Below are 13,110 nucleotides of genomic sequence, written 5' to 3' on the forward strand. Positions count from 1 at the left end.
GTGCTAGAAAGACTCAGTCAAATCTATAAATGTACGTGGTGGTCTCTGCTCAAAAAAGCTTCCCTCTTAGCCCAGTTGGTAAAGAATCTGCCTGCAATGCAGGAGACCCAGGTTCGATTCCTGGGTCAGGAAGATCCCCTGAAGAAGGAAATGGCAACCCACTCCAGTATTCTTGCCTGGAGAATCCCATGGACAGAAGACCCTGGCAGGCTACAGTCCATGAGGGTCACAAGAGTCAGACACAACTTAGTGATTAAACCACCACCATGCTCAAAAAATATTTCCAAAAGTCCTGTGCCAAGATGTTCATGGTACCTCTATTCCTAATCTCCAAAACCAGAAATAATCCAAACACACACCAGCAGTAGAACATTTTAATAAATAGTGGAATTTTCTGAAATATTCATGCAGTGAGATACCCTATAGCAATGAGAATGAAAACCTACAGTTTTAGCTAGCAAAACTAATGAATCTTTAAAATGTACTGAGTTTGTCTGAGGCAGACAGAAGAAAAGAACAGAATGTAGGATTCCATTTATTCCAACTTCAAAAGCAGGCAAAAGTCATCTATGATTTTAGAACTCAGGATAATCATTAGCTTTGACAGAGGGGGAAAAGAGGAGATTCTGATTAAAAGTGGCATGAAGCAGGCTACTGAGATGCTGTGAATTCTGTTTCTTAATTGTAAGCTGGTTATGCAGGTATGTTTGTTTAATGAAAAGAGATGATTTGTGCACTTTTCGGTATATATATATATATATATTTTGTGTGTGTGTGTGTGTGTGTGTAGACACACACACATAAATATATGTTCGGCTGTAAAATATACATAATAAGTAAATCAATCATTGAAGACAAACAGAGTTTTGTTGTCCATTCCGGAGCTCTAAAGACAAGCTGGAAATGTATAAGAAAGTCAAAGTTATCATTCCACTCTGTGGTTCTACCTTCTTCAAATCACAAACATCTTTCTGATAAAAGATGCTGAAACAGCTTTCAGCAAAGGAAAACCAAGCTGATCATAGAACCAGAGGAGTCCAGGAGGACAGACAGTAATAAAAAAAAGAGAACTGGTTTTCATGGATGTTCCTTTGCCTGCCATGTCCTTCCCTCACTTCTGCCCAATGAAAAACTGCTTCTGTCATGTCCGACTCTGTGCGACCCCATAGACGGCAGCCCACCAGGCTCCCCCGTCCCTGGGATTCTCCAGACAAGAACACTGGAGTGGGTTGCCATTTCCTTCTCCAATGCAGGAAAGTGGAAAGTGAAAGTGAAAGTGAAGTCGCTCAGTCGTGTCCGACTCTTAGCGACCCCACGGACTGCAGCCCACCAGGCTCCTCCATCCATGGGATTTTCCAGGCAAGAGTACTGGAGTGGGGTGCCACTGCCTTCTCCAATGAAAAACTAACCACCTTCAAGTTCCATTTATGACACTTCCTCCATGAAGGCATCCTTAATTGTCATAAACAAAAATGATCTCTCCTTCAAAATTTGTAGGCCACTTGTCAGCACTATTCATCATGTATTATAATGCCACGTATGTGTGCATGTTCAGTTGCTCAGTGTCCAACTCTTTGCGACACCATGGACTGTAGCCCAACAGGTTTCTCTGTCCATGGGATTTCCCAGGCAAGAATACTGGAGTGGGTTGCCATTTCCTTCTCCAGGGGATCTTCCTGACCCAGGGATTGAATCCAGGTCTCCTGCATCTCTTGCATTGGCAGGTGGATTCTTTACAATCGAGACACCTGGGAAGCCCCTTTCAGTTCAATTCAATCGTTCAGTAGTGTCCAAGTTTTTGCAACCCCATGGACTGCAGCATGCCAGGCTTCCTTGTCCATCACCAACCCTTGGAACTTTCTCAAACTTATGTCCATTGAGTCAGTGATACCATCCAACCATCTCATCCTCTGTCATCCCCTTCTCTTCCTGCCTTCAATCTTTTCCAGCATCAGGATCTTTTCAAATGAGCCAGTTCTTCACATCAGGTGGCCAAAGTATTGGAGCTTCAGCTTCAACATCAGTCCCTCTGATGAATATTCAGGACTGATTTCCTTTAGGATGGACTGGTTGGATCTCCTTGCAGTCCAAGGGACTCTTAACAGTCTTCTCTAACACCACGGTTCAAAAGCATCAGTTCTTCAGTGCTCAGCCTTTTTTATAGTTCAACTCTCACATCCATACATGACTACTGGAAAAACCATAGCTTTGACTAGACTGACCTTTGTTGGCAAAGTAATGGCTCTGCATTTTAATATGTTGTCTAGTTTAGTCATAACTTTTTTCCAAGGAGCAAGCGTCTTTTACTTTCATGGCTGCAGTGATTTAGGAGCCCCTCAAAATAAAGTCTGTCACTGTTTCCATTATTTCCCCATCTATTTGCCATGAAGTGATGGGACCAGATGCCATGATCTTAGTTTTCTGAATGTTGAGTTTTAAGCCAACTTTTTCACTCTCCTCTCTCACTTTCATCAAGAAGCTCTTTTGTTTCTTCTTCACTTTCTGCCATAAGGGTGGTGTCATCCGCATATCTGAGGTTATTGATATTTCTCTCAGCAATCTTGGTTCCAGCTTGTGCTTCATCCAGTCCAGCATCTCTCATGATGTACTCTGCATAGAAGTTAAATAAGCAGGGTGACAATATACAGCCTTGATGTACCTCTTTCTCAATTTAGAACCAGTCTGTTGTTCCATGTCCAGTTCTAACTGTTGCTTCTTGACCTGCATACAGATTTCTCAGGGGGCAGGTCAGATGGTCTGGTATTCCTATCTCTTTCAGAATTTCCACAGTTTGTTGTGATCCACACAGTCAAAGGCTTTGGCATAGTCAGTAAAGCAGAAGTAGGTGTTTTTCTGGAACCCTCTTGCTTTTTCGATGATCCAACAGATGTTGACAATTTGATCTCTGGTTCCTCTGAAGATCCTTAGATGCTTTATAATGAATAAACTTATTATGGGTGAAACCAAGCAGGGCCCTGAGGGGCCTTACTGGGGATGAACCCCGACCTGTCCCCTGCCTGCCTCTTGTTTGTAGTCCTTCTTTGAGATCCAAACAGCAAATTCAATCAGAGAAGTGAAAAAAAATGCAGAAGCAAAGGAAATGAATCAAGCAAGATGAAATAATAATAGTTAAGCCATAAAACAAAGCCAAGGACCTTTTGTTTCTCCCTAATGGTGAGCGATAATATCCTGAGCCATATCCTTGAGTTGTTTTGCAGATACTAAAACCCCTACCAGCTAGACGAATTTAACTGCATGGTGACCCCAGACTAGTTGGAACCAGAAGACTGATGACTGAGATTCCTGAAACATCACCATGTTACCTCACCCTCAGCCAATCAGAAGGAGGTGCACGAGCTGACCACACACCTTATGACTCTCTCTTGTACCTTGCCTTTACACAGCCTTTCCTGAAAGCCACTGGGGAGTTTGAATCTTTTGAGCATGAGCTGCCTTTTCTCCCTGCTTGGCCCCACACTGGGCATCTTGCAATAAATGTTTTAATTTCCTTCATCACAACCGGTGTCATCAGATTGGCTTTACTGAGTATTGAGTGAGCAGACCCAAGTCTGGCTCAGTAACACACACATCCCATGTAGGCTTGCCTTCCAGGAAGTCATGTTATTTTCTATGTTTCCCACCATAGCCTAAGCTCCATAAGAACAGGCACTTATTCACAGTAATATCCTCCACATTGTATAACTCTGGGATTTAGGCTTTGTAGATGCTTGAGTTGAATCACTTAAAGAATGCTTTCCCTTTCTCACATGGCAATACTCAAAGCAATCAAAGGAGAACTTCTATAAAACTCATACCACAAATTTTCCTCTCTCTGGGGTGACCAACCTACTCCCATTTACCCTTGGCTGTGCCAATCCCTCAGCCCCAGACAAACCAGGAAGGCTGACTTCCCCTACCTGCATTGGTGCTTATACACCCAGGCTGGCAGCTGTTTTTACGGATGAATAAGATCATGATCCTATCTAAAGCCAAGCCCTTGTTCTGGTCGGCATTTCCTCTGCCCACTCTCGGACTGGGCTCTAGAAACTCTCCTCTGTCCTTCCTGCATGAGAAGTCTTTCCTCTCTACTGAGCCACTCCCATTGCATACGAACAAGCTGTAATTTTTCCTATTTAAAAAGGTGTTAAACTTTTGAAAACAGTAACAGCAACAACAAAAACCTCAAAGCTACATGTTTGTCAAGCTACAACCCATTTCTTGCCTTTAAAACAAAATTGCTTAAATGAATTGTCTATATGACATCTCCTAGTTCTCTTTACCCCATTTTTGGTTGAACCTCTTCAATCAGGAGTTTGTCCCCAACTTGCCATAGATACAGGTCTTATCACAATCTGCCAACAATCTGAAATCTTCCTTGACTGTTGAGTTATGAGAAATAAACTTCTAAGATTAAGTCACTAAATTTTGTCATTTTTCTTAAATTTTACTTTTTTATTAAAGAATAGTTGATAGTGGGCTTCAGGTGGTGCTAGTGGTAAAGAACCCACCTGCCACAGCAAGAGACAAAAGAGATGCAGGTTCTGTCCTTAGGTTGGGAAGATCCCCTGGAGGAGTGCAAGGCAACCCACTCCAGTATTCTTGCCAGGAGAATCCCATGGATGGAAGAGCCTGGTGGGCTATGGGCCATAGGGTCCCAAAGAGTTGCACATGACTGAAGCAACTTAACATGTATGCACGCATAGTTGACAGTGTCATATTTTTAAACATAGAAGTTCCCTGATAGCTCAGTTGGTAAAGAATCCGCCTGCAATGCAGGAGACCCTGGTTTGATTCCTGGATCAGGAGATCTGCTGGAGAAGGGATAGGCTACCCACTCCAGTATTTTTGGGCTTCCCAGGTGGCTCAGCTGGTAAAGAATCTGCCTGCAAAGCAGGAGACCTGGGTTGGATCCCGGGGTTGGGAAGATCCCCTGGAGAAGGGAAAGGCAACCCACTCCAGTATTTTGGCCTGGAGAATTCCATGGACTCTATATAGTCCATGGGGTCACAAAGAGTCGGACAGACTGAGCAACTTTCACTTTCACTTTCAAGTAATAGAGCTCAGAACGACCACATGTATTTGTTTGGTTTATGTATCTTTTCTGTACTTCACACTTGTATATCCAGCTATTATGTAAAAGAGGACACGACTTAGTGACTAAACCACCACTGCTCTGCAACCAGTTGAATGCTAAAAAGCATCTCATACTTCAGGAGTCGCACTAGATTTTTAATTTCCATCCCTAAGCACCCCCCCTCTCTTAGAAAAAAGTCCTCCGTTCTTCTCATCCAGGTTCCGAACCATGAAACCACCCCTATCTCCTCTCTTCTCATATCTTACATTCAGCCACCAGGGAAGGCCATCCGCATCTCTTGCCAGATACTTATCAAGAGCTTCCTAACTGGTCTTGCCACTTCCTCCCTGGCCCTAAGCCCTGTCAACATGGGAACCAGAATAATCCTTTAGAAATAGGTCAGTATCAGTCACTCTTCTGCTCAAAACTTCCCCCAGAGGCTTCTCATCTCATTCAGAGTAAAATACAGAGTCCTTAGCTTGACCTGCAAAGCCAGACCATCTTGTTCTGTTACCTGTGTGACCTCCTTTCCCACCACTGTCTTCCTCACTTCCTCTGCCCTGCCCAGTGGCTGCCTTACTCTTTCTGAAACACCAGAGCCACCCTAGCTTCCTAGGCATGAACTTGCTGCTTCTCCTGCCCAAAAGGCCATTCCCCCAAATGATAACATGATCCACTCCCACACTTCCTCAATCTCTCCTCAAATTTTACATTCCTTCCTTTGACTTTTATATCATATGTGTTCTCAGTCACTTCAGTTCAGTTCAGTTCAGTCGCTCAGTCGTGTCTGACTCTTTGCGACCCCATAAATCGCAGCACGCCAGGCCTCCCTGTCCAGCACCAACTCCCGGAGTTCACCTAGACTCACGTCCATCGAGTCAGTGATGCCATCCAGCCATCTCATCCTCTGTCGTCCCCTTCTCCTCCTGCCCCCAATCCCTCCCAGCATCAGAGTCTTTTCCAATGAGTCAACTCTTCGCATGAGGTGGCCAAAGTACTGGAGTTTCAGCTTTAGCATCATTCCTTCCAAAGAAATCCCAGGGCTGATCTCCTTCAGAATGGACTGGTTGGATCTCCTTGCAGGCCAAGGGACTCTCAAGAGTCTTCTCCAACACCACAGTTCAAAAGCATCAATTCTTCGGCGCTCAGCCTTCTTCACAGTCCAACTCTCACATCCATACATGACCACAGGAAAAACCATAGCCTTGACTAGACAGAACTTTGTTGGCAAAGTAATGTCTCTGCTTTTGAATATGCTATCTAGATTGGTCATAACTTTCCTTCCAAGGAGTAAGCATCTTTTAATTTCATGGCTGCAGTCACCATCTGCAGTGATTTTGGAGCCCCCCGAAATAAAGTCTGACACTGTTTCCACTGTTTCCCCTGTTTCCCCATCTATTTCCCACGAAGTGATGGGACCGGACGCCATGATCTTTGTTTTCTGAATGTTGTGCTTAAAGCCAACTTTTTCACTCTCCACTTTCACTTTCATCAAGAGGCTTTTTAGTTCCTCTTCACTTTCTGCCATAAGGGTGGTGTCATCCGCATATCTGAGGTTATTGATATTTCTCCCAGCAATCTTGGTTCCAGCTTGTGCTTCTTCCAGCCCAGCGTTTCTCATGATGTACTCTGCATATAAGTTAAATAAGCAGGGTGACAATATACAGCCTTGATGTACTCCTTTTCCTATTTGGAACCAGTCTGTTGTTCCCTGTCCAGTTCTAACTGTTGCTTCCTGACCTGCATACAAATTTCTCAAGAGGCAGATCAGTCATGTCCAAATCTTTGCGACCCCACGGACTGTAGCCCACCAGGTTCCTCTGTCCATGAGATTCTCCAGGCAAGAATACTGGAGTGAGTTGCCATTTCCTCCTCCAGGGGATCTTTCCGACCCAGGGATCAAACCCTGGTCTCCTGCATTGCAGGCGGATTCTTTACTATCTGAACCACCAGGAAAGTCCCTAGATAAAACTGTGTGTGTTTGCAGGGGTGAGGGTCGGGAGGGTATGCAGGGATGCGCTTCCCAGGTGGAGCTACTGGTAAAGAATCCACCTGCCAATGCAGGAGATGTAAAAGTTGTGGGTTCAATCCCTGGGTTGGGAAGATCCACGGAGGAGGGCATGGCAACCCATTTCAGTATTCTTGCCTGGGAAATCCCATGGACAGAGGATCCTGGTGGGCTAGAGCCACTAAGAGTCAGACATGACTGAGCATCTGGGCATCAACTTAAGAAATACTTTCCAAGTGATAGACTCATGTTATAGATTCAATACATGTTCTCTCTACTGAGAACATGAAGATGAACACGATATGACCTCTGCCCTTACAGAAACTGCTAAATCAGTCTGGAGACTGGGCTTTCCAGAAAGCTTTCCTAGTGATGGTGGCCCCTAAGATGAATCTTGCAGGAAAAGTAGAAGTTCATTGGCAGAGGAAGGAGTGATCAGGCAAGAAAGTGACTTTCAGGGAGAGTAGAGCAATTACTAATGTGTGTGGCTATGACAAATGCCACTTTCTGAGGTTATAAAATCAGACTTACCACTCCCCAAACCTTGCCACATGCTATATTATGTGAGCACAAGAGACGCTCAGTTAACCACAGAGGATGGGGGCCAAGGTGACATGCTTCTAGGGTGGCCAAGACCCACGACCAGACATAAGGCTGGAGAGCACTGCTATGACAAGAGCGGACTCAGGCAAACTGTTAGAATGAGCAGCCCAATAGAAGGAGGGAGACATAGCCCAGCATATGGGCACAACTGAAGAACAGGGATTCCTGCAACCAACAACATTTACAAAGAGAAATAGTGGTGAGTCCATTCTGCTGACAGCCTCCAGTGAACTAGGCTCCTGATACTCCATGCCCTCCTCAGGCTCTCCCCTTGAATCTGGGCTCCAGCTGTGACTTGCTTTAACCAGTTTGCAACCAGGGGAGATTTTTTTCTGCAGAAGATATTTAACAATGGAGACAATTTTCTTTGGCACTAGTGGTAAAGAAACCTGCCTGCCAATGCAAGAGACTTAAGAGACACAGATTCAAGGCCTGGGTCAGGAAGATCCCCTGGAGGAGGGCACAGCAACCCACTCCAGTATTCTTGCCTGGAAAATCCCATGGACAGAGGAACCTGGTGGGCTACAGTCCATAGGGTTTCAGAGTCAGACATGACTGAAATGACTTAGCACACATGCACAGAGGAAGTGGAAGCTCTACTGGAATCTAGTAGGTAGAGGCCAGGGCAGTGTTAAATATCAGACAGTACAGTTCCTCCCACCATCCCTCTCCCCATAACAAGAATTTTGTGGCCTCAAATGTGAATGGTGCTGAGGTTGAGAAATCAACAGAAGACAATCTAAGCCTTAAGACAATATGCCTTAAGGGTCTAGAAGCTTCCACTCTTGCACCCTTGGAAGCAGAAGACTCCCTAGAGAGACCACATGAGTGACTACATGGAAAGGGAGCAATCCTAAGGCTACATGGAGCACTGAGCATTCAGCTGACAACAAGGTCCCAGGCAGGCTCTTTCAGCCAGCCCCCAACCATTTGAGATGCCAGTCATATGAACCAAGATGCTGTCATGGATGTTCCAGCACCAGCAGACGTCACACACTAGTTGTTCCTGCTAAGCACTGTCCAAATCAGAATTGAGAGCCAATAAAAATGTCAATGTAAGTCTCTAGGTTTGGGGAGGGTTTATTACACAGGAATAGATAGATGATAGAGCCAACAGACTAGGCACCGTTCCAAGCACACTCTGACCGTGGTGGTGGTTTAGTTACTAAGTCATGTTCTACTCCCGAGGCCACAGGGACTATAGCCCACCAGGCTCCTTTGTTCATGGGATTCTCCAGGCAAGAATACTTGAGTAGGTTGCCATTTCCTTCTCCAGGGCATCTTCCTGACCCAGGAATCAAACCTGGGACTCATTCATTCCTGGCAGATTCTTTATCGATTGAGCTACAAGGGAAACCCACATTCTAACTACAGTCTTACAAAATGAGACATTATTATCAATATCACTTTAACGAGGACACCTAATCACACAAACATAAAGAAGTTAAGTACCAGCTCAAAGTTAACAAAACTAGGAGGTAAGAGAGTTGGGCTTTAAACCCAGGCAGCCTAACTCCAGAGGCTTAACCATCAAGTCATACAGGCTGTCTGGTCACTCATTCATTCACCCATTCAACAAATACTCATGAAGAACATACCCTGTGTCAGGCAGGCTCTATGCACATGAGATACAACATGTATCCCAGGTTATATTCTCAGGGGATACAACAGAGATCAAAAGAGAAAAATTCTGGTCTCATGGAACTTAATTCTAGTAAAGTCTGAGAAGCACAGGAGTATGCTTTGGGTAATAAGACATTGATTTCTTTCCTGGCTACCAGGCATCTCTTCTAGCCTCCCCAGTTCCACCAAAGAATTACCCTTCCTTTGGGATACAATCTGCTAAGACTGTTACTCAGTGTGGCCAGCCCTCCCTCACCAAGCCAAGCCAAACATTTCTATTCTAGGATCTGAATCTTCAGAAAAGTAACAAAAAGACCAAAACTGGTTGGAACTCATTCATTCCAGGGATGGCTCTGAGACAAAACTGTTGAAAAGCTCTTGCTATCCAGATCTCCAAATCTGCCCTGCTTCCTATCCATTTATGAGCCTTGTTCTGTAGGCATCTTGTTGTTCTGTGAGCCATCTGATATCTTGCTAATAAATTCCTGTGTTGACTTAGGCGGAGGCTGGTTCTGATGCTTGTGGTTGAAGAACTCTAATTATAAGCCTGGAGTTCAAGAGGTCTCTGGGCCCAGAGGCAAGACAGGTAGGAATAAACAGTAATGATGTCCCCCAGTAATCTCCATTAACTTCGTCTCTGGTTTCTCGATATGGGTAACTCAGGCTCCTTCAATTTTATTTAAAGTGTTAAATGAAAACAGTTTCAAGCCTCCTTCTTCAAATTAGATTACTGTACTAAGACCTTGGGTAAAGAGTCTGCCTGCAATGCAGGAGACACGGGAGACGTGGGTTCGAACCCTGGGTCAGGAAGATCCCCTGGAGGAGGGCATAGCAACCCACTCCAGTATTCTTTCCTGGAGAATCCCATGGACAGAGAAAGCTGACAGGCTACAGAACACAGGGTTGCAAAAAGTCAAATATGACTGAAGCAACTGGGCACGCATGCACCAAGACCTTAGAAGAAAGTCTACAGAGGATGAGATGTTTGGATAGTATCACAACTCAATGTCCATGAGTTTGAGCAAACTCCGGAAGACAGTGAAGGACAGGGAAGCCTGGCACACTGCAGTCCATGGGGCCACAAAGAGTCAGACATGACTTAGCGGCTAAACAACAAAGACCTTTCCGCATAGAAATCCTGAAGAGACCACTGGAAATAGTTTGTAAAGCAAAGATTGAGACACAAGACACCAGTGAATAGAACTGTAATAAAGACACAAGACTATTTAGAAGTCCAACTGGCAGGATTAAGCTTGAGCTCAGGACCAGACCAGCAGCACCTGCCTGAGGAAAGAGAAATTCCAGGCCCTGTCCCAGACTCCCTGAATCTAATCTCTGGGGTGGACACCAGGAATTGTCATTTTTGTATAAATGATTCTGGGGCTCGTGAAGATCTGATAACCATTTGTTCAGTGCTGGGCTAAAGCCCCTAAGAGTAGTGTTTGTCAAACTTTAACATGCAGACATGTGATCCTGCTAAAATCAGATTCTGATTCAGAAGGTTTGGTGGGGGGAGCCTGAGATTCCGCACTTTTAACAAGCAGGCAGTTGATGCCTTATGGGTCATAGTCTGGGTGGGGCAAAGCCTGAAGCTGGGAGGCAGAAGGCACAGACCCAGGGAAGTAGCTGAGAGGTAGACAGCCTGACAGCATACTCCTTGGTGGATCGACAGAAGGAACTCATAGAACCTGCAAAACCAGCAACTAGATTCTTCTTCTTCTTCTTTTTTTTTTAATGTTTCAGACTTTCCTAAAGTTTGGAAAATTAAAGTTACAACACATGAGAGAGATTTTTAAGCAGCCATTAATAGCACTTTTCCTGGAAAGCATTCAAGAAATTAAATGTTTCATAGGAGGAAATTTTTTTGGTGGGGGCTGTGCAGAACATAATTTTGTTCCCTTGATTTTATATCTGCCTTCCTTTTAGAGACACACCCCCCTCATCAAACCCCCTCCTCTGGAGTGTGCACCCCTTCCTGGTGTTTAAGAAATACCATTTTCCACCTCTAGGGCCTGGTCTGTCACTCAAGGATCTCCACAACCCACCCAACTCCCCAGGAGTTCATTAAGCCAAGGCTTAGTTATTCCATGCAGAATGGCTCAGCAAAATCATCTAAGAGGCACATGGGCCCTTCAGGCCCTTCAGAGTCTGATAAACTGTAGGGGATATGGAGATCCCATTGTTATTGGTGTTGTTAGTCGCTAAATCATGACCGACTTTTGTGACCCCGTGGACTGTAGCCCTCCAGGCTCCTTTGTCTATAGGATTTCCCAGGCAAGAATACTGGAGTGGGTTGCCATTCCTTTCTCCAGGGGATCTGCCTGACCCAGGGATTGAACCCATGTCTCTTGCATTTGCAGGCAGATTCTTTGTTACTGAGCCACCTATGAAGCCCAGGGATGCCATTCTTGGTCCAATTTTGGGTCTCTCCAATGTGAATTGAAAATGGACCTCTTTATTCTTCAAATAGACAAAGAAGAATGAACAAGCAGTCCGACAACTGGATTTTTAACCACTGTGGTGCTGCCATTCTTCTGGCTTAACCCAAGGAGCCCCTAAAGCAGCTAGGAGACTCAGTCCATTAATTCAGTCCTTAAGTAGGTACTTTGTCTGACCCTTTCTCTCTGGTTCCTTGTCCAGCATTACAAGATGAAATAAAAACAAAGTCGTGACTCCAAAGTTCAATCTGATGTAATTGGGTGCTTTGTTCTTAATTACAGTGTGAAGTACTCTTTTTGCAGGCCATTGCATTTGTGTAGATAAGTTTCGTGTTTACCGTTCTAATAAAAACTACTTCTCATTATGATAATAAAAGTGCCACAAAGCTGACCTAGACAGTTTCCAAATGATGGGTGAGACAGAATCAAATTATTCTGAAGAGCTTGTGAATATTTACTTACTAGACATGATCCTTCCCTTTCTGTTCATTGATTCACTCAACGGTAATCATGGCTCAGGTATTATGTTGAGCACTGACATTTTTCGTAAGGATTATGTGGTCCCAAAGGCCAAGAAGCTCAGAAACTCAGCCTCTGTGTATTGTCTGATGAACCTCACAGGATCCACTGCATTGCTGGATTTATTTATTAAATGGAAAACTATGTGCAAATCCTTGTTCCGTATCCTCTGGAGGAAACCCAGAAATGAAGGTAGAGTTCCAAATGGTAGGGAATAAACAACAGGTGGTCTGGGCTTTGTTCAAAATGTGAGTCACACCAAAAATGAGTGTGGGTTGTTTTTTTTTTTTTTAAGAGTCATTTCCACTCCAGATCTGAATGTATGCTACTCAGCACAAAGTGAGTATTTAATAGCCACCATAATAGCTGTCTATTAAGGCAAAGCTCTATTGAACTGATATTTTTTTAAGTGTGAGCCGCACTTGCAAGGTTGAGCTGGGAATGGAACCTCTTTCAAAGTCTTTTATCCCCTACATACAGAAGTCCATCAAATTAAAAGTTTGAAAACCTCTGGTTTATGTTAGAATCACGTCTCAAATAGCAATATCAAGACAGATGAATGATATTAACATCACTTGAAGGTATGTGTTAAGCACCCAGACACAAATTCTTTGTGACAGGGCTATGCTGGAAATGATTAGAGAGAGAATGTGAGACCATAGGAAGAAGAAGTGCAGAGTCAGGACAAGCAGAGGAAGCAGGACCATCAAGGAAAGGGCAGAAGGGAAGGATGTGTTGACATAAGCTCCAGGTAAGAAGGTACAAAAGCTCATCACCAGCACCTTCAGAACCTGAAGAAGATAATAAAAGCATCGCAAGGAATGTCACCTTATTGGAGAGGCCTG

Source organism: Bubalus kerabau, chromosome 7 (genome assembly GCF_029407905.1).
Source record: "Bubalus kerabau isolate K-KA32 ecotype Philippines breed swamp buffalo chromosome 7, PCC_UOA_SB_1v2, whole genome shotgun sequence".
In the NCBI taxonomy this organism is placed as follows: Eukaryota; Metazoa; Chordata; class Mammalia; order Artiodactyla; family Bovidae; genus Bubalus; species Bubalus kerabau.